This window comes from Ceratotherium simum, chromosome 7, assembly GCF_057802395.1.
Source record: "Ceratotherium simum simum isolate JZ-2026a chromosome 7, ASM5780239v1, whole genome shotgun sequence".
NCBI lineage: Eukaryota > Metazoa > Chordata > Mammalia > Perissodactyla > Rhinocerotidae > Ceratotherium > Ceratotherium simum.
The window spans coordinates 40,065,743-40,089,133 of record NC_141906.1 but is presented as its reverse complement, the minus strand read 5'-3'; the positions used below and the strand labels follow the sequence as shown (position 1 = coordinate 40,089,133).

Sequence of the window (23,391 nt, the reverse complement as noted above, 5' to 3'; positions counted from 1 at the left end):
TAGTAAATCCCCGTAAATATCAAATAGTATTATCAAAAAGAATAATATCTGGCTATGCTGCCTTATAATAATTTTTAACAACCTTTTAACACTTATGACTTAGCCACTATATTAGGTATCTTAACTATATTAACACTACTTTTCACAAGAAATCCGAGGCAGATGGTATTACCCTTTTTGCAGATAAGGAAACTAAAACTTTCAAATGTAAAGTTCCTTATCCAAGATAATACAGTTGATAAGTGGTGGAATTGGAATCAGAATAAAAGTCTACCTAATCCCAGTCTCTTTCTATTATGCCATTCTGGCTCCTGGCATTTCTCCCCCCACCATCCTAAATAGCTGTGTGTTCCCAAATAGAAGCTGTTAGAGTTGGGTTCTCTCATTAATGTTGTAGTTGGAGCCTCAGAGCGTAAGAAGTGTGTAAAAATTGATGTGTAGCCCTCCATCTGCCGTGATGAACTACCTCCCAGTCTTATACACTCTTGCTCCATAAGGCTGTTCTGAGTCTGTCATCAGCATACACTCTATTCCATCCTCAAAACTGCCATTTGTTTCTCTGTTTCTACCAAGGCTCACAACCTTATAGGTCTAGGTGGAAAGACCCTCACTCAGCACTTTTAGCCTAGCTTCAGGGACTTGATTTGTTAATGTGTATAATTTTGAAGCCTCCAGAAACAGTCTGATTCTTCTGCGACATTGTTTTGCACTATAGAAAATTTAACCTGTTGTCCACAGCCCTTTTCCAAATGTCTGGATTTTTCTTCCACATCTGCTATTGCTACTCTAATACAAGATGCCTCTTCTTTCTTGCTGGGACTACTGTAATATATTCCTCACTGGGGCTTCCACCATCTATTTTTGACCCACTCCAGACTGTTTTCCATAATGCAGACAGAGAGATTTTTCAGATATGAATTTGATCATGTCACACATCTGCTTAAAATGTTTAAAAGGTTTCTCCTGGCTTCAAATATGTTTTGCAAGGTCTTGTGTGATCTGGATCCAGCCTGCCCCTCTAGCTTCACTGTTTACTGCACCCCTTTTTTTCCCTGTGTGTGCCACACTCTCCTCACTTCAGTTCCTCAAAACGTCAGACTTGGGGCCGGCGCCATGGCTTAGCGGTTAAGTGCGTGTGCTCTGCTGCTGGCTGCCGGGGTTTGGATCCCGGGCGCGCACCAACACACCGCTTCTCCGGCCATGCTGAGGCCGCGTCCCACATACAGCAAGGATGTGCAGCTGTGACATACAACTATCTGCTGGGGCTTTGGGGGGAAAAATAAATAAATAAATAAAATCTTTAAAAAAAAAAAAAACAAAAAACACGTCAGACTTCTTTCCAATATAGCCTTTGCTGTATTCCCTCCCTAGAATGTCTGCCACTAACCCTTTCTCTGGTTAGGTCCTACTCATCCTTCAGATCTCATCTCAAACCTCCATCCTTCATGAAAGCCATCCCTGCCTCTCTATTCTAGATCTGGCCTCCTGTATAAACTCTCATACCGTCTGAATCCCTCCTTTATGGTACTTACCACACTTTGCTAAAATATGTGTATTTCCTGGATTATTTGATTACTATCTGTTTCCCAGCTAGACTGAGAATTCCATGATGGGACGAACCATATCAGTTTTCTCAATGTTATATCCTTAGCCTTAAATACAGTACCTGAGATTTAATGTGCCCTACATAATTATATATTATATAAGTGAATGATTAAATGACCTTTGCACTGTGTCCCAAAAGTGGGTAAAGCACACTAATTCAGTGTGAGTTCCCTGCCTGCTTACAGCAGGCCTTGAATCTGGAAGAGTTCTCCTTCAACTTTTTGTAGGTCTAATTCCAGTGAGTAGAGAAGGTGCCTACTTGCTTCTCCCAGGAGTCCAAATGTCAACATGTAAATAGACCCATTGTGGTTCAAAGGAGTAATTATTCTATAATTAGTGTCTATTTTATGCTGGATGCTATCTTTTTATTCTTTGCGGTAACATTGGTTTATAACATTATATAAATTTCAGGTATACATCATTTATTTCAATTCCTGTGTAGACTACATCATGTTCACTACCCAAAGACTAATTACCATCCATCACCATACACATGTGCCAAGTCACCTCTTTTGCTCTCCTCCCTCCCTCTTCCCCTCTGGTAACCACCAATCTAATCTCGGTATCTATGTGTTTGTTTATTTGTTTGGTGTTTTTATCTTCTATTTATGAGTGAGATCATACGGTATTTGACTTTCTCCGTCTGACTCATTTCATTTAGCATAGTACCCTCAAGGTCCACCCATGTTGTCACAAATGGCAAGATTTCAATTTTTTTTATCCTGAGTAGTATTCTATTTTGTATATATATCACATCTTATTTATCCATTTGTCCCTTGGTGAGCGCTTAGGTTGTTTCCAAGTCTTGGCAATTGTGAATGATGCTGCAATGAACATAGGGATACATATATCTTTACACATTTGTGTTTTCCTGTTCTTTGGATAAATGCCTGGCAGTGGAATAGCTGGATCATATGGTAGTTCTATTCTTAACTTTTTGAGGAATCTCTATACTGTTTTCCATAGCAGCAGCACCAGTTTGCATTCCCACCAGCAGTGTATGAGAGTTCCCATTTCTCCAAATCCTCTCCAACACTTATTATTTCTTGTCTTGTTAATTATAGCCATTCTGAGAGGTGTGAGGTGATATCTCATTGTAGTTGGTGCATTTGATATTGTCCCCAAGGTCCCTTAGACTGACTTCATTCTTTTTAACTCTTTTTTCTTTTATCTGTTCAACCTGGGTGATTTCGTCTAGTCTTTTGCCCAGCTTGCTGATCCGTTCTTCTGTATCATCTACTCTGCTATTGATTCCCCCTAGTGAGTTTTTCATTTCCATTATTGTATTCTTCAGTTCCGATTGGTTCTTTCTTATATTTTCCAATTCCTTGTTGAAGTTCTCACTGTATTCATCTATTCTTCTCCCAAGATCAGTGAACATCCTTATGACTATTAGTTTGTATTCTTTATCAGGTAGATTGTTTATCTGTTTTGCTTAGTTCTTTTTCTGAGGATTTGTCCTGTTCCCTTACTTGGAACAGTCTTTGTCTCCTCATTTTGCCTATTTCTCTGTGCTTATATCTATGTATTAGGTAGATCAGCTATGTCTCCCAATCTTGTAGAAGTGGCCTTATGTAGAGGAGACGCCTTAAGAGGCCCAGCAATGTGCTTCCCTTTTGTCACCAGTTCCAAATGTTCCAGGAGTGTCCCCTGTGTGGGCTACTTGTGTCTTTCTGTTGTGGCAGAGTTGCTCTTCCTGTGGGTGCACGGGGAGGCTAGGCTGTCTCCCTGGTCAGCTGGTTGTAGTTCTCAGCTGTGTGCAGCTGCTATGGTCCCTTCAGTCACTTTATCAGGTGAGGGGGAGCCCCAGTACGGTTGGCTGCAAGGTCTAATAGCACATTCCTGCTGCAGGTTTTCTGTTAAGTGAGTAGGCACCTGGTGTGGCTGGTTGCTAGGCTTAGGGGCTCACAATTTCTCCTCTGGCCTGCAAGGCTGTTGTCAGCTCTCTCAGTTAGCTGGGTGGGGCCAGCCCCAGGCATGGCAGCACACAATTATTTCAGGCATTGGAAGGTGGAGCAGATCCCCTCTATGGTTGTTTGAGAAGCACAAGTCTGTTGCAGCTGACAAGCCCCACTGCCCACAGGCCCACAAACCCCTTTACCGCATTCCTGCCCCATGCATATGCCCTGTCCCACTGAAGTGGACCCACTAGCCCTGCTGAGGAGACCCCACAAACCCTACTTATGTGGGTTTACAAGTTGCCTGAGGGCTTGCTGGTTGGTGGGGCCAGTGCTTAGGGCAGGCTGTCTGCCCTGGCTAAGCTGGATTAAATTGGTGCTCTAGTGGGTGGTGCAAACTTTTGCACTAACAGGCCACGGGAAGAACTCCAATGGCATCTGCCAGTGTCTGTGTCAGCACGCCTGTACTAGGTCACAATAATGGCTGCAGCCAATGTCTCAGTCCCTGGGGCGGTGGTCCCAGCTGCCTCCTGCCTTCCTGAGATTGGCCCAGAGCCTATTAAATTAGTCTCTTTCACCAAAGGACTGTGCACCTTTCTTTCTTGTGATTTTGTGTTGCTTTCCAGAGTGGGTGAATTTGTGCATGGGCTCTTTAAGTGCAGGCTATTCTTTCTCTTATGTTCAATAGCTTTTCTGTGGGTATTCCCTGTTGTTTTTAATAGCCAGCAAAGCCAGATATTAAACTGAGACACACTTGTCTCAGTTGTGCTGAGTTCAAAGGCTGCTCATTGTGGCAAAGCTCTCCTGCTCAGATCCCCCGCTCCTCCAAGAAAGGCTTCGTACCTTAAGATTGCTCCTGGCCCTGAAGTGCCACAGCTAGAATGTGGCTTTTTCTTCTCCAGAAAGGTATTTCTGCCTCTTCCACCTCAGTCAGCAATGTAAATTGTTGTGGGGGTTCTTTTATCCAGTTTCCAGTTCTGTCTAAGGGGTAATTGTTCCAAGGGTAATTGTAAATTTGTTGTGTCCGTGGGAGGAGGTGAGTTCAGAGTCCTCCTATGCCACCATCTTCCCAGCATTCCCCTGCTGGATGCTATCTTCAATGCTTTCCATACATGATGATTTCTTCATCTTCACAATTCTAAAAATTCTAATTTAAACTCAGTTTTACTGACTCTAAAACTCTTGACTTTCCTCTACATTAATGATGTACTTCAAAATTTACTATGTTTAAAAATCATCTGGATATCTTGTTACAATATAGATTTCTGGGTTCTACTCCTATGGATTGTGACTTCAAGTGTGGGGAGAGACCAGAAATGTGCTGCTGCTGCTGCTTCTGGTCTGTAGAACACACATTTAGTAGCTCTATACCATACCTCAATACCTCCAAGAATTCCTGATATCCCAACCCTAACTATTGTTCAGTCCTCTATTTTTTACTCTGTAAAATGGAGATAGTGATAGTTTACTCATTATCATAGAGATATTTTAAGAACTACATATAATAGTTTGATATAATGAGTACATAAAAACTGAACATTGATATTCTCTATTTAACATTTCATATCTTGGTTTTAAGGAGTTATGGATGTGAGAAATGACAGAAGGAGGCAAACATTTTTCATAACCTGTCAGTTTATTTTCTCCAAATTATCATGTCTCCTGTCCCAGATAATATATTTTTCTTTGATAATATATCCATCATCTCCCTTTCTCTGACCTGGAACACACTAATAATTGCCGCTCCTTGGCTCTGTGTTTCCCTTGCTGTGGGTAACAGGCAACAGATATGTCAAATCACTAGGTGTTTTCCCCCCCATCTCACCTGCTATATTTTGGTGTATATTAAAGTTTATTTCTTAGGGATGCAAAAAAGTTCTTATTTTAGTATTAGTTCAAGATAAAGGTGTAAAAAGAAAAGAAAGAAATTTAGATATGTTATTAAAGAAAGTAACACTCACAGATTGTATTCCTAAGGCTAATATGGTAAATAATATTTGACTGATAAAATACTTTGGATATCCCATGTGACTCCATTAGCACAATTATTTGTGCTGTATTTGTTAAACTAGGGATCTTAGCTTAGACTAAGCTTTAAATTCCAGATGAGATTTACACAAGGCATTTTTAATCTTTGAAGGAATTAGATTTTTATCATTGGTTTAATTTGCTTATAATTCAGAGAATCATTGGTTCTGGAGGTCATATTAAAAATAAATTTTAGGGACATTTTAAACTGCCCCATGTGTATGCAGTCAGCAAAATCCAGACTGTGGGAAACTCTACAGGTCAAATGGCTCAGACTTTTCCACAGGTTAATCATAAGGAAAAGAAAGGGATGGAGTAGAAACCTGTAAAGTATAAGAGACATAAAATGAAAACTAAGCTATAGTGTCCAGGAGTGCATACTTGGGTGAATAAAGAAATATAAGAAAGGAGTTATTATTAAAGTCAGGATATGATTAATTTTAAGGGAAAGGAGGGGGCTTTGATTGGCCTAAGCTACATGGAGATTTCTGCAGTGGTTGGCAAAGTTCTGTTTCTTGACCTGAGAGGTGGTTACAGGGGTTTTGCCTTATATAATTCATCAAATTATATATTTTTTGTGGTTATCTGTATCTCTGCTTTATTTTATAATAAAAAACCTTTAAAATACAGAAAGAAAAGGAAAATCAATTTTATTACTAATTTTTTGTAGTTCAAATTGAAACATCCCAGAAGAATGTTGTGTTAAGAAACAGGCGCTGCTCAGTGACATAGACAGAAAGCATTGGATCCTTCATTTGGACGTTAAATTTTACAAAATTCTTTGAGTTTAGAACAGTGTTTAACATTGGAGGAGAGATAGAAGTGGTAGAAAAGAAGACCCTGGACACAGATACATGAAGCAATTAGAAAATCTTACAGATATATTCTTTTTTTTTTTTTTTTTAATTTTTTGTTTATTGCAGTAACATTGGTTTATAACATTGTAAAAATTTCAGGTGTACATCATTGTACTTCTATTTCTGCATAGATTACATCATGTTCACCACCAAAATACTAATTACAACCCATCACCACACACATGTACCGAATTATCCCTTTCACCCTCCTCCCTCCCCCCTTCCCCTCTGGTAACCACCAATCCAATCTCTGTCCCTATGTGTTTGTTTATTGTTGTTATTATCTACTACTTAATGAAGGAAATCATGCGGTATTTGACCTTCTCCCTCTGACTTATTTCACTTTGCATTATACCCTCAATGTCCATCCATGTTGTCACAAATGGCTGGATTTCATCGTTTCTTATGGCTGAGTAGTATTCCATTGTGTATATATACCACATCTTCTTTATCCATTCGTCCCTTGATGGGCACTTAAACCAATGGGACTACATCAAACTAAAAAGCTTCTGCACAGCAAAGGAAACCATCAACCAAACAAAAAGACAACCTAACAATTGGGAGAAGATATTTGCAAACCATACATCTGATAAGGGCTTAATCTCCAAAATATATAAAGAACTCATGCATCTCAACAACAAAAAAACTAACAACCCAATTAAAAAATGAGCAAAAGACCTGAACAGACATTTCTCCAAAGAAGATATACAGATGGCCAACAGACACATGAAAAGATGTTCAAAATCACTAACTATCAGGGAAATGCAAATCAAAACTACAATGAGATATCACCTCACGCCCGTCAGAATGGCTATAATTAACAAGACAGGAAACAACATGTGTTGGAGAGGATGTGGAGAGAAGGGAACTCTCATACACTGCTGGTGGGAATGCAAACTGGTGCAGCCACTATGGAAAACAGTATGGAGATTCCTCAAAAAATCAAGGATAGAACTACCATATGATCCAGCTATTCCACTGTTGGGTATTTATCCAAAGAACTTGAAAACACCAATTTGCAAAGGTACATGCACCCCTGTGTTCATTGCAGATCTATTGTTAAACAAATAAAAATTCAGATCAAACCAATTGGCTTTAGGAAGATATACATTATAAAGCCTGGTAAACAGTAGGTGCTCATTAAAATAATTTCTTAGTACCTTCTTTCCCTATTTCCATCATGAAAATGCAAGAGGAAGTGGTTGAAGGAGTTGAAAGGTACAAACGTCCAGTTATAAAATAAATATATCATGAGGATGTAATGTACAGTATGATGACTGCAGTTGATAATACTCTGTTACATATTTGAAAGTTGCTAAGAGAGCAGATCTTAAAAGTTCTCAAAACAATAACAAAATTTCTATAACTATGTATTGCGATGGACGTTAACTAGACTTATTATGGGGATCATTTCTCAATATGAATAAATATCAAATCATTATATTGTACACCTGAAACTAATAGAATGTTGTATGTCAATTATACCTCAATTGAAAAAAAAAGGAGGGGCCAGCCCCATCACCTAGTGGTTAAGTTCCACGTGCCCCACTTCAGCAGCCTGGGTTTGGTTCCCAGGAGTGGACCTACACCACTTGTCAGTGGCCCATGCCGTGGCAGCAACCCACATACAAAATAGAGGAAGATTGGCACAGAGGTTAGTTCAGGGTGAATCTTCCTCAAGCAAAAAGAGGAAGATTGGCAACAGATGTTAACTCAGGGCCAATCTTCCTCAGCCAAAAAAAAAAAAAATTAAAAAAAGAAAAAGAAAATGCAAGACAATACACTGTATTCATACTAGATTAGGGCTTCAGTGGTGGAGGGAGGGGACTTCATTTATTCTCTAAATATTTATTTTGCCTCTTTGGTGTATTAGGCAGTACTTTATTAAAACTTCACAATGACCACTTAAGACTGGTTTGTTATTCCCATTCTATAGACGTGGTAAAACTAAATGAAGAAAATAATTTTAGTAGCTGGACTTCAAGGATAAATAGGATTTGAACCTTCAATTATGGGCAGCAGAAAAGGTATTTCCAGCAAAAGGAATCGCATGTGGCATTGTGTGACAGCAGGAAAAGGTAAGGAATATTTGGGAAACAGTATAGTCTAATCTTGTTAGGAAATGAGATCAGAAAAAATAAATTGGGGCCATATTATGAATGTCAAGATGAGAAGTTATTACTTAACTTTGTAAATTGTGGAAAGTTACTGAAGGTTTTTGAGTGGAAAAACAGCGGGTTATGAAGTTTTTGGAATATTACTTTGTTCGTGGTGTATCTGACAATATAATTTGATAAACAAAGGTATAATTACAACTAAAGTGAAGCTTAGAAAAAGGTAATCTTAGAGAAAGGAAGTGCTTATTTACACAGTAAGTAGAATATAGATATAATTTTTTGCATCATTATGTATAAGAGGAAATGATGTAACATGTTAAGGTTTTGTGTGCATGTTGTCTAGTTTTTCTGCCAGAGAGGTTTTATTGATTTTACACTTTCACCAAGTGTACTTGATAGTGCCAATTTTAAAGAATTATTATTAAAATGACTGCTTTTATCCTGTTTTGCAATATTTGTTGATTTGGTTAAAAATTTTATCCAAATGTTTGTTCATTTCTTATATTTCTCATTAATGTTGAACATTACATAGGTTTATAGTAATTTGTATTTCTTCATTTGTGAATTGCCTTTTATATTATGTTATTGAGACAAAGGAACTTTTTCTCATTTATTTGTAAACCTTTTTACATATTAAGGATATTAATGATTTTTATTTATTAGCCATTGCAAATATTGTGTCTGAGGGGGGTGTAACTTACCTTTAATCTTTATTGGCTGTGTATTTTAATGTACATTTACATAGGAAATTTCTATGTACTAGGGCTCACTTTACTTTTAACATCTTCCAAATTTGATTCTCACTAAAACTACTTAAGAGAGATGAAATTCAGTAACTTTACTCTAGTTTTACTTGTGTAATTACACTTTTCCAAAGCTCTAAAGTGGAGATATTGCTGTATATCTCACAGACATATACATTACTTGATTCAACTAAGTTCATGTGCAATATCAACTACCAGAGATATAAAGGTGAATAAAAGAGGTTCCTGCCCCTGAGGAACTCACATTGTGGCGGCACTTACTGGTATGTATGGAAATATACCATTATGATTATGTAAGCAAATTCTGAGAATAGAAGATCTTGGGCAACTATGCCTAGGGGAATTGGAGAGAATCTTGAACTAGATCTTAAAAGGATATGTAGGACATAGGGGATTTCTGTTGTTTAGAGCATAATGCACGAAAGTTGGTGATCTAGTTTTGGGAACAGCAAATATACCTTCTGCTTACTGTGTTCAGAGTATGGAGAAGGTGAGGTTAGCAACATATGATTTGGGGCAATATTGTGAAGGTCTTTGTATTCTCCATCAAGAAATTTGGACTTTATCTTGTTGTCATGCTTGTTACCACTATCAGTTTAATTTTTCTGAAGTTTTAAAGTAGTGTCCTGACCAGATTTGTGTTTTCAGGAGGATCATTCTGGCAGGAAAATTGGAAGATGGCCTGGATGTAGAGTCAGACAGGAAATGGGGAAAAGACCTAGGAAGCTTTGTAATTATTCAGAAAATAGAAAAGTAAGGAGGTAATCTACAAAAATATCTTGGGAAAAGAAAGTAGGTATCCTACTGAAGAGATGTTTAGGTTAGAGACAGCAAGACTTAGTAACTCTATATGGGAGTGAGAGAGAGGGATAAGCTGAGACTCTAATATGTGCAGCTTGGAAAATTGATGGATTATGGTGTTGTTGGCTATTCTAGAGAATTTGAACAGAGAAGAAATTTGGAGAAGAAAATCAGTTTACATTTGTGACAACATGGATGGACATTGAGGGTATAATGCAAAGTGAAATAAGTCAGAGGGAGAAGGTCAAATACCGTATGATTTCCTTCATTAAGTAGTAGATAATAACAACAATAAACAAACACATAGGGACAGAGATTGGATTGGTGGTTACCAGAGGGGCAGGGGGGAGGGAGGAGGGTGAAAGGGATAATTCGGTACATGTGTGTGGTGATGGGTTGTAATTAGTATTTTGGTGGTGAACATGATGTAGTCCATGCAGAAATAGAAGTATAATGATGTACACCTGAAATTTTTACAATGTTATAAACCAATGTTACTGCAATAAACAAAAAATTAAAAAAAATAAAAAAAAATAAAAATAAAAATGTTTGTAACATGTCATAGATACAGAACGGTATGGAAATAGTATAAGTATTATAGAAAATTATGTCAAAAATTATCAATAAAATTAAGAAGCAGTTAAGAAAAAAAAAAAAAGAACATCAGTTTACATTTGTTGAGTACAAGTTACCCACGAGAAACCCTGGGAATTTTTCAGTAGACAGCTACACGTGCCCGTCTGCATTTCCAGTGTGAGCACTAAGCTGAAAATAGAGATTTGGGCATCGTCACCATATATGTGGTGGATGAAACCACAAGTACGGATATTTCCCAGGGAGACTGTGAAGCGTGAAAAGAGATAAAGAGCTGTGGACAGAACCCTGGGGGATACCAGCATAGTGGTGAAAGATGTTGTGCAGACGAAATCAGATCCTGTATGTGAGAGCACTTTGTGAGTGGTAATGTACTTTTTGGATATAAGGGATTACTATTATTTTTATTATAATTATTAAGAATTTTAGCTTCTATGAGAGGATGGAGATAAGTACTACCACATGATTCACTGAAGCACGAGAATAGTTGCCATTTTAACCTTGGAGGCACTGTAAAAGTCTACAAGCAATTTTTTTTACAAAAACATCTCAAATGCTAAGGTAAAAGAAGGTTTTGCCAAGAATAAATAGGAGCCAGAGTTCTTAGTTTTGCTCATTCCAACTGTGGCCATGGATTTGCCATCTGGGAATTTGTAGTAACTGTAAGCAAGTATGTTACCGCTGAGTCATCCCCCATGGAGTGCTGGAGAAACAAGGCCTGGGTCCAGGTTTCCATTCAAGAATTTTACTAAACTGCCTTCTAAGAAAGCCCAAGAAATGTTCATGAACCAGATTGGTTTAAAATTTATACATAGCTTTCGCTTGGATTTGTAATATGGAAGATATTTTTATTAAGGCAGCAGAAAGAAAATTAAATGATTCCTTATCACCTATATGTTTATGTTCTAAGATATTTTCGAGGAGTTTATATTCCACCTTTGATATTTTTTAATGTGGAACTTTATTTCCATGATCTCAGTTAACTTCATCTGCAAAATGGGAGTCATAACAACTAACTTACAGGTCTGCTGTATAAATTAAAAGACCCTAAAACAACATGAACATTTTAAGATATAAAACACTTTATAGATCGAAGGGACTACCTAAATGTAAAATTTAATAGTTAACTCTATCGTGACTCTGAAAGAAAGGGTTCAGTGTTAAAAATTTGTTCTGGTTAATGGAGTAATAGAATTTAAGATAAGTTAACTTTTTGCTAAATCTCAAAAAGAGACTACTGTGTGGAAATCCATGATTGGATATTAACTGTGTGATATCATAGCTCAAAGTTAATATCATCTCCTTAGTAAAGGGTGTGGGTAACTTGACTATGACATCTCTCATCCTATTGGCTATCTGGATAGATTGCAGAGATGTAGCTCTCAGTTTCATTATCCTCCTCCTCCTGTCCTTCTCAGTCTGTGACCCTCCTGAGTCTTTGGATTTATTAGAAGAAGATACTCAATGGCTGCTTCTTGGGTCACACTCACTGAAGATTGTTGTAATTTTCCATAGCATTTATCATATAAAATTACGTTATGGCTATTAGTGAGGATCTTCTCTTTTCTATTAAGCTGAAAACATGGCATCAGGGGGCATGTCTTCACTTTAATTCTTTTTTAATATTTATTAATTATCTTTTCTCTTTACATAAAAACATTTTATTCCATATCTTATTTAATTATTTGTTTCACGTAGGGACTTACTAGGTATTTGAGGGAGGAAAAAAGGGAAAAAAGAAAGGATAGAATGAAAACATTAACCTTAGGGAATCAGTAAATTTTTATAATGAAACTCAATGTCCTTGAATACTGTATATGGCAAAGTAATCCTGAGGTTGTTGACTTCTCAACAGTTTAAAAGAAAATATCATTTAAAACCTTAAATAACGTTGTAGATAAGAAGCTGGATAAATAGTAGAAGGGGGGAAATTCCCAAGAAATAGATTTTCATTTCCATTGCACAAAATAATTTTTAAATGTGTGAAAAGTGAATTGAAGACCTAAATTCAGTTAGTTTTATCTTCAGTGATCCAGTTGTGCATGATTATGTTTCTTATTATGAAAATAAGCACCAAATTTAATAGTGTGAGTATACAGTGTTATATCCATAATTGATTTCTTTATGTTTTAACCACTGAGCTTTATGATAACAATAAAATAGTTGACTAATGGAGATTTTCAAATTGTTAAAGTATACAGAAGAATATATGTCTTTTATAGATGAATGTAATTCTCTAGTTACTTGTGTATTCCTCCAGTAGAGTAAAAGTATCTTAAAGACAGGGACTCTTTTACTTACCATGTATTGCAGTGCCTGTCACAGAGTTTAGCACACAATTAAGTACAGAATATTTGTAGGTTGAATTAATGTCTATATCGCCTAATTTGTTTACTATGAATAAGGGTAGTTTTAACATTTAAGTTTCATATACAATTCTAGATTTTTAAATTTATATCCATGTTCTTGATAACTAAAATGATTGGAGAAAACTAACTTTAAAGTGTGTTGCTTGCCAGAGAAGAACAAGTTTCAGTAAGGTATTTCATATTGCGTCTAATAAAATGTACAGATCATTAATTTAATCTATTAGTTCTATAGAATAAGTGAAAATATTTCTTATTATCAGCCATTGTAGGAAGCCAAGGTCAGAGCAAATGTTCTTAATGATCTAAGGCAGATTCTCTCAGCCTAGAAATAATTCCCAAGGAGTTGTTCTGTACCCCTAGATGCTGCATTAACTCTTTCAGGCCACTAGGGTACTATTGAGTGCACTGAAGCTGCAGTTTACCAAATGGTACCCCAGTGGTCTCACTTAGTTATTGACGCTTCCAGAAGGGCCTATGTCTTTCTAGAGAGCAGTTTAAACATTGGAAAAATCTGGTCCACTGTATATTTTCCCAAGATGATGCTTAAAGGAAATAACTAGTGCATAGCTTTACCTGATTGCATACACAGTCAATTCTTTGAGTAAATGTACCTCTGAACGATGAAGATGTTCCCTATTTTTCTTTGCGTCACCACCATTTCCAGGGGAATTAGAATAGAATATGGAGAAGCTTTATTTAAAAACTGAAATTTACATGATATAATGGCGTATATGATCCAATAAGCTTGGTGCTTTGGAAATTCTCTTAGGGCAGGAGAGGATGCTGAGGGTGGTGAGAAGAAGGGAAGTTATGAAAGAAAAATGTCACGTGTATCTTTGGATGCTAGCAATATTTGTTCCATGGTGAAATCCCTTGGGCCCCAGTAATTGCTAGATACAAGTGAGATCAGCAACATTTTTAGTCCTTTATCTTTTAATTCAGTCATGTGGGATAGCTAAGAGGCAACACTGTTGAAATAATTGTGACAGTGACTCAGATTTAACATTTACTACACAATTAGATTTTCTTTAGGTCAACTGTAGCACATCAAACTTTGTCTTCAGCAAACCTCCCTCAGATCTATTGTAATTTCATCAGAGTGGTAAAAGATGATACTAGACGGAGTTTAGTGTTTGAAGAACCATCTCACATTCATTTTTACATTTTTCATAGGTTTTGATGTTTTATCTATTTAATGTAACATCGGTTTTATTCATTTAATTCTCTTTTCAAATATCAGATAATCTAGTGGTCTATTCTATTGGCTGGAATTTAATACCATTTTTAATGCTCATTTCAATACTTCTTCACTCCCTCCTTACTCATTCACAAAACATTTAATGAGTCTCCACTATGTAGCTTCTGAACTAGTGCTAGGAATACAAAAATGAATAAATTCAGTTGCAGCTCTCAAGGAGTTTTACAGTTTAGTAGAGAGAGACAGGTATATAAATGGATAGGTAAGATGCAGTGTAATAATAGCTATAAAGAGGTATATACAGAGTACTGCAAAAACACAGAAGAGCAAATGACTAAATTCAGTCTGATCCTCATGGGGGAAAATGTACAGAGGAGGTGACATTTTAGTTGGGCCATGGAAGATAGGTAGAGATCTTTTTAGAAGAAAAGACAAGGCAGAGTGAGAAAGATGCTAGGAAGAGGGAGTGCCATGTAGAGTGGAATAGAGAAGGGCGGGGGAAGGAAGTTGTTATACTTGGGAATTAAAGCCAAGGAAAGAGGTTTTCCAGGAATGGATAAAAATCAACAGTGTCAAATTCTCCAGAAAACTCAAGTGGGATAATAATTAAGAAATGATTCTGAATTTGGCATTTAGGAGTTTTCTAATGTTGAAGAACAGTTTCAGTAGAAGCATGGGGACAGGAGATAGTTTTCTGTGAAGTGAGACATGTAATTGTATGACGAAGTCGGTCCAGGAGGTATTGAATACTCTTTCAGGAAGGTTTACAGGAAGAGATTCATAGGATGGTAGCTGGAGGAAGGAGCATGGTTTATAAAAGGCTTTGGAGAGTAGGTAGATTTGATATATGATGCCAAGAAAAGAAATCAGCAAAGCAAAAAATATGAAGATGCAATTTTTAAAAAGGCTATTTTTGTTTAATAATTTAGTGGAATATTCCCACTGTTTAGATATTTGTCTATGCCTCCCCTCTCAGTTCTGTGCTTGACTACTACAGAGTTACTGGTGTAACACAGTCACGTAAAAACTGAGTAAGAAAAAAGTACGTTTTAATAATATGTAGTGACCATTTGTATTGTTACATCTTTGCAACCTGAAACCCATGTTTCCAACTTAAAATTATTTTTCACACTGAGCTTTGAGTTAATTAGTGAATAACTGTAGAGATTCGCTTTTGAACCTTGTAGTTTGCTGTCCTGAGGGTAGATAAGCAGGATTGATTTGGAAGTAGCCTTTAGTCTTTTTTGTATGTGCTCATGTATTTTCCTAACACTTACACTTTATATGAACAGAAACTATGCATTCTACATTATCTCTGGACCATTTTACCCGATATTTTTCACACAGCGAGATATCCAGTCAGTGTGAATTATCTTAAATGCTTTACTTAATGATTTTATAAAACCGTAGATACCTGCTTCCCAAAGCCTCAATATTGGGGAAGGCTGTGTGATTGAGATGTGGATTCTTTTCCTTAAAACTTAGTATCTAATTTCTATTTAGTCTCTTTTAAGGAAGATCACTGCAGAATTTAATCTGTATACCCTCCTGGAAATTCTAGGAAGATAAGATGATGATCATTTTCAGTAGAAGGGTATTCACTCTAGAAGCATATATGATTTAAAAGGTCTTAGGAAAAATGATCAAGTTTCCCAGCTATCAGGATATACTTATGATTAAAGAGAAGAATATGAAGATTATTTTGATTCTAGGAAATTTCCCTTGCAGAGTAGGAGACAAACAAGGGCATATCCTCTCTCTAGGGTCACTTAATAACTACTGAATAACATAGGTCATTCAATAATTACTGAATTAAGAGACATGTTTAACTATACTGCTTATAGCATCATGGTTTGTAATCGCAAAAACTAGAAATGACCTATATATCTATACTTTGTGACATATTTATACAACGAAATACTGTGGAGTAGTGAAAATGAATGAACTACCCATACAGAATGCAATGTAGATGAATTCTATAAACAATATTGAGTAAAAAAGAGAAGAAAATACATGGTATGATTCTACTTATATAAAGTTCAGAAATAGGCAAAATTAAATGCTATTATTTAGGGATTACATGTATGTGATAACTACAAAGAAAAGCAAAGGAATGATTAACACAAAGTACTCTTGGGTGTATGTGATTTGACTGGGTATGAGTGCACCTGATACTTCAAACGTACTGGTGATATATTTCTTAAGCCAGTTGGTTGGTACATAGATGTTCATTTTATAATTTTTATGAGGGTATGTACGTGTTTATGTTCTTTTTATGTGCATCATATATTTTATAATAAAAATTACAACATTGTCTGGCATAAGGTAAGAACTCAATAAATTGTAAGTTGTATTATTGTTACTCTGATTCCTATCTACTATTATTACTCAATAAATGCTTGTTAAATGAGTTACAGTGTCTTCTATCAAAGATTTGTTAGATTTTTCCAGATTTCTTGCTATTGATGAAGACATGGCATCATAGCAGGACATCTTGGGAGGAAAAAAGTGTAGTGTTTAGTCATCTAGGTCTTTAATGAGCATCTAACTATTTAGACGTTTCTGGGTGATTGGCTAAATTCTACATCTTCATCTTCATGTTTGGCACAATTTGGGTAGAACCTACATTTTTTGTGAAACTTGGACGTGTTTAGATAATAATTTGTTTCTGGTGCAATATATTACAGATCATATTTTCCTTCTGAATTCAAAAAAGAAGTCTATAAAATATATATGAAAGCTAATGGTTTAAGCAACTTGGTGTGTCAATATTTCACTTTCTATGTTTCCTCTTCACAGAAAACCTGACAAAACCCCAATCTCAATTTCACTGTTTTCTGTGCTCACTCCTAATTGATCAATCAACCAGTTAATATGTATATATTAGATATCTGCAATGTATCCATTAATACATTCACATATTTAAAAATATTAATAATAGTAGTTATTTATTGCAAGTTTAATAAGTGACAGGTGCTCTGCTAAGTGCTTCCATGTACTTCCAGTTTCTTTATATACTGTGTGACTTCTCAGATTTCGTAAGAAAATGTCAGTTATTCCTCATTTTCAGCTGACTATTAAAGTGCATATCTCTGCTCTTAACTTGATATATAAACTCCAAATACTTATCTCAAACTATAACTTCAGATTAATCAATACTCAATGACTGTTTAAAGCTTGGCTGAGAGAAAAGGTAATTTTGGAAGATTGCCTTAAAACTCTGCAGAACTCCTCCTAGAATTTCTAAAATCCATCTGCCTCTCAATCCAGCAATGGTGCTTCCCACTGCCCTCAAAATTACTTTATTGAACTATAGTTTGGAATGATGTCATAAGTGTATATGGTAAAAGAAGTAAAGCTATGAAACCGTTGCTCTGTCTACTATAATGTGCTGTCACCATATTTACCTTTATGAAAACCCATGGGAGAAATACTTACATGACCTCATTTGATTCTTGAGTAGTGTGCCTTGATCTTCTTGGTCTTTTTTGTCTGTTTTCAAAAAATAAGGTCACTGCAAATCAGGTCACTGATTGTGTCTTTCTCCGGTCATAAACAGCTAAGGTGCTTTGAATTGTATTTGTGGCCCTTTAGTATATGTTCAATAGCTAACTGCTTTTCTTTTGCAAAATAGTATCACTGTGGTCTCATTATATCTTTCCTACTATTATTCTCTTTTTTACAACCTTATTCAAATTAATCTTTATTTTTTTTAAATTTTATAATATTTATGTCACATTTAATCCTGTCTAGAATATGGCAAATTATGTAAATAAGTTGAGTAACTGTAATTTTATAATAATTTTGCAATTCAATATATATATATATTTTTTACATGAGAATGTTTAAATAACTTGTCCAAAGTCCTACAACTTTTAAGTGATGGAACCAGTGTTCAATTCCAGTCTGGTCTTTCTGACTTCAAAGCCTGTGCACTTTCCACATACTGTATTACTTCTCGTTGAGTACTCATTATTTGCCAGACACTGTTCTGTATACTAGAGATTCAAGAATGAATGAGACAGTCCCCACCCTGTGGAGCCCTCTGCCTTGTGAGGACAGTAGTAGAAATAATCTGACACAGCTAAGGCATGGAGCACAGTCTGCAAGATTCCTCAGTAGCTGTGCTGTGGTGAAAGACTCCGACATAAGTTGTGGATACCATTTACCCTGGGCCAGAGGCAGGAGATTGGTCCGGGATCCCTGAGCACGTGGCTTAAGCAGAGAGCCTTCTACCTCTACCCAAGAGGCACATGTCAAAGAGTTATCCTTGCCTGACCCATGTGTTGCAGAGGATAATTGGGTCTAACTCCCAGCGGTGATTTCCTTCTACTCTTTCTTTTTTTTTTTTTTTAATTTTTTGTTTATTGCAGTAACATTGGTTTATGACATTGTAAAAATTTCAGGTGTACATCATTGTACTTCTATTTCTGCATAGATTACATCATGTTCACCACCAAAATACTAATTACAACCCATCACCACACACATGGTGTTTAGAATTATCCCTTTCACCCTCCTCCCTCCCCCCTTCCCTTCTGGTAACCACCAATCCAATCTCTGTCCCTATGTGTTTCTTTATTGTTGTTATTATCTACTACTTAATGAAGGAAATCATACGGTATTTGACCTTCTCCCTCTGACTTATTTCACTTTGCATTATGCCCTCAATGTCCATCCATGTTGTCACAAATGGCTGGATTTCATCGTTTCTTATGGCTGAGTAGTATTCCATTGTGTATATATACCACAGCTTCTTTATCCATTCGTCCCTTGATGGGCACTTAGGTTGCTTCCAAGTCTTGGCTATTGTGAATAACGCTGCAATGAACACAGGGGTGTATGTACCTTTACAAATTGGTGTTTTCAAGTTCTTTGGATAAATACCCAACAGTGGAATAGCTGGATCATATGGTAGTTCTATCCTTGATTTTTTGAGGAATCTACTCTTTCCAACAATATGGCTACTTTCCTCTTCAAAGCCTTTCCTACTTCAGAATCTCATCTTTGCTCAGACAATTCTCAGACCTGATTGGTCTCTCTGTTAGAACAAGAATATGGAGCTCTGTTCCTTGTGTGCTGTTTACTAGAAACCATTCTTTACTAAGTACTCCACTAAGGTGAGAGACCTGGGAGTTTGTGTGTATGCGTATGTTTACTAAATTACATGCTATAATTTGGGGCTGAACAGATCATTGTAGAAGAATACCAGAAGGACTGATCACATAGTATGAGTATGTGGTGAAGAAAAGTGTAGAGAAGAGGGGGTAGGGGAAGCTGGAAAGAAGGGGCAATTTAGAGACAATTATATAAGTGAAATGCAAGACAAGATTTCTGCCTCTGTGAAACTGTCTCTATAGGAACATAGACCAATTTACATGAAACAGTTAAAGAATAATTAGAAGCTAAAGTTTTCTTGATGACCTTGACTATACCAGGATCTCAGAACAGAGCAATGGAGGGTGGATGTGAGCAGCCAAGTAGTCTTTACCCAGGACACCAGGCTTGAGAGCCCTTGAAAGATGGGAAAATTTAATCAGGCAAAGAAAGGATGGCATTGCGTACATAGATTTATAGAACCCCAGTGACTATAATTCAATTGAGACTGTGTTCTATAAGCCTCACAGAAAATTGGTTTCATAAAATTTTAGACACTTCTAAGATTATTCTTAAATTTCTTATGTGTATGATTTATAATATCCAACCAGGTCATAAGCACCCACAAGCCTAAGCTATTTCTTCTGTTTCTTTTATACTGCCTAAATGTGCCTAGGACAGTGTTCTAAGTTAACAGCTTACAATAAATGCTTGTTAATTGGCCATACCATCACCTTGTGAGGTGATAATTATAATAGCATCTACTTGAACACAGTTATTGTGTCCCAGGCAGATCCACCCATAACATTTGCAGAGCTTGAAGCAGAAATACAAATGGAGGCCGTGTACTATTATATTTGAAAGTTCTAAATCAAGCTAGCAAACTGTTACTGAATACCTTTAATCTTTCTACTTCAACAAATATTCTTTCAAAATGAACATGTAAGGCCAGGTTCAAAGTGAGACTTATTGAATGAATTCTCAGACTCTTCAGAGCTCCTAACCATAAGGAGATAATATTGTAAGAATGGACCTGAGCCCCTAGGCCAAGACCCACCTTATTCTCTTCCCTCTCCCCACAGGCTTTATCAACACTGGCTCAGGACTCACACTTAGAATTATAGACACTCCAGCACATTCTTATAAGCCACACCATCAGAGATCCACTTCTAAAATGTAGAAATACACACACCAAGGGGTGGTCCACCATCATAATAAGGATTAGGGACCTAGCTAGGATCTATAAACAGAACCATTTGGACAGGGATTCAGGGTCCAGTCCCCATGGGTGGTGCTTTAGCTCCAGGTAGGCATAGGCCCTTGATCCCACAAATTCCTCATGGGGAGAGGTGACTGCCAGAGGAGGGTAAGAGAGAGGTCTTCTAAAGCATTTGGCAATAGGCAGGGGTCTCACTTGCCCAGGGCTATTGCTGAATATTGTGCTAAACACTTGAACATTTTATTGATAAGAAGACTAGACATCAAAGTTGTTTAATTAGCCTACTCAGATTCTGAAAGATAGTACATAAATGGTGGAATTAGGATTTGGATCCTAGTCTATGTGACTCCAGAGTCTCTTTGCTACACTTGAGTGTTTTTTGGGCACTGAAAAACCTACTTCATTCTCTGGTTTCTCTTTCTTTCTTTCTTATTCCTGCACCTTAGGCTATGAGGGTGGGATGAGGGAAGGAGCTAGGGTTGGCAGGTGCAGGAAGGGAAGGAGTGAGAGCAAGAAAGGGCATGTTGGAGTTTTGAACTTGAAATTGGCAGGAACCAAAGTGGAAAGGTAAGAGTCAAGAAATTGAAATCACAGAAAGAGAAGGAGTTGAGATTAACCCTATGGTTTTAAAGGACTGGCAACACCCTGGAAATATTTAGATCTCTTTTAAAGGGAAAAAATTTTCACAAGTCACTGGTGTTATTATTTTTATTATAGGATATTATTTAAACATAGCATAAAACAGATATAACTTTTATTCAACTATTAAAAAAACATAAATTTAGAAAAAAATATAAGCTAAAAATGCTTTATTCATTCATTTGTTTATTCATTCATTCAGCAAATGTTTAATAAGCATTTATTATGAGCCAGGCCCTGGTGATATAGCAACAAATAAGACAGATAAAGCCCCGCCTCCCATAGAGTTGCATTCTAGTGGAATGAAATTAATAGTAAATACATTTATTTAATATGAAGGGATGACATTTTGCTGAAACTAAATCTCTATTTGCGACATAGATACCATTCTGACAGCTTTTGAGTTTGGCATGGTTGTACCATACTACGCACATCCTAAGATGACTCAATTCTCTGACCATTTGTTACTATCTGTATTACTGCTGAATAGCCCATAATACCAGTTGGCTTCCATAAGGCATAAACATAGCATTTATATTTAAGTTCATTTCTCATTAGGCAGGACAATTAAATAATACTTGGTACTATGCAATTATAATCACATGCATAAATGTAGACCTTAAAGTCATGTGTTAGTACTCAGTTATACAGTGTCACTAAGATGATCCCCCAAAATTTGTTTGATTAAATAGATTATCATATAAATAAAATACAAAATTAAGAAATATATTGTGGAGAATTCCAAGATCCATGGGAAAACATTCACAAAACCTGGTTTGAAAGATATTGTAGTCAATGATGCTTTCTATTTTCTTTATCCCTCAGTCTGACTTTTAATATACTCTGACCTCCTTCAGGGCAGGGACTCATTGCTTTAGGTCTGTATCCACAATGCCTTTCATGTGTCTGGCACCAAGTAGATACATAGGCATGGTTTTTGAGTGTATGAACAGAGAAATGACTGAATAAGCTCTGGATTCAAAAAACATTTTAGGTTTCTGCTATTGAAATCTGCCCATCTGGCCCTTGTTGGCATGACGGAGGTATTTTCCTCTGCATTTTTAAACATGTGGCTGTAAAAATGCCAACACTCTATTATTTTTCATTAAGATTAGTTATTTTAAAATTAAAATTTCAGAATTTGAGAGAGAATTCTCTTCATTCTAACAGAACTCTTTTTATTCATCGATATTTTTCTCCCATTTTTATGCTAAGATATAGAGTTGAAATTGTGTTGTGTGTGTGTGTGCATGTATTCCTTCTTTTACCATTACTTTGTATACATTTTGAATGTTGATTAGTAGTACATACTCCCAGTATATACCATGTTAATATTTATCCTTATTACAAAATTGACTCATGTTTTTATAGATAATTTAGAAATACAGATAAGCAAAGTGATAAAATATCACATTTCTACCATGAAGAGAAAGCTGTTGTTATTTTCTGGTATACCCTTTCAGTCTTTTTATAATAGATACATATGTACGGTATGTGTTTTTGTTCAAAAATAAAAAAAACAGCAGTGTATATTCCTTTAGATATAGTATATTTAAAACTACTAGGGAAGTGCTGGGGAATAAAAGGACAGGTAGGATGCCAAAAGGAAATCTAAGATGTATACTGCCACCACATAGCTAAAATAACCACATTATACAGAGCTTTGAAGCACCTGTACTTTCTGGGAACTTGGGTGAGGAATGGTAAGAAAAAGTCGGGATCAGAGGTGACTAACTAAGCCACAGCCCCAAGAATTGGAGTTGGAGAGAAGCAAGATCTTGTTGCTAGGCAACCAGCATTCCAGGAGAAGACCTCCAGACAGTACATCCTCTTCTCTGCCCCCCAGCATGACATGTGCTAAGTGTTTGTGAGGATGGCTGGACTCTGTGCATACTGGCCTCCGAAGTCTGGCGGGTGTCCTACTCGCAGAATATGCCCCTGACCTTCTCAGCTCAGTCTGCAGCCCAGATGGAAAAGACAGCTCTGGGACAGATCTTCAGTAAAGCCCCTGTGGACTTGCAGTGAAATTGTGCTGGGCATGATCTGTCAAGATCTCGCTGTCATTGGCTTTTCCTGTCAGTGGCTTCAGTGTGGTGGGGGTGGGGAGATGTCTAGACTCAGAGCAAGGAAATCCATAATGAGAAGTCTTTTCAGGCATATTCAGGACTTGGGGAGAAAGATTGGGGGTAGGGGAGGGGGACTTGA

At 36.7% G+C, this 23,391-nt stretch overlaps 1 protein-coding gene across 1 annotated transcript in view; it reads left to right on the top strand.

Annotated features, from left to right (window-relative positions):
- DLG2 (discs large MAGUK scaffold protein 2) overlaps window positions 1–23,391 on the top strand; it is a 1,864,788-nt gene that overhangs the window by 604,466 nt on the left and 1,236,931 nt on the right. The gene's annotated exons all lie outside the window — the stretch shown is intronic.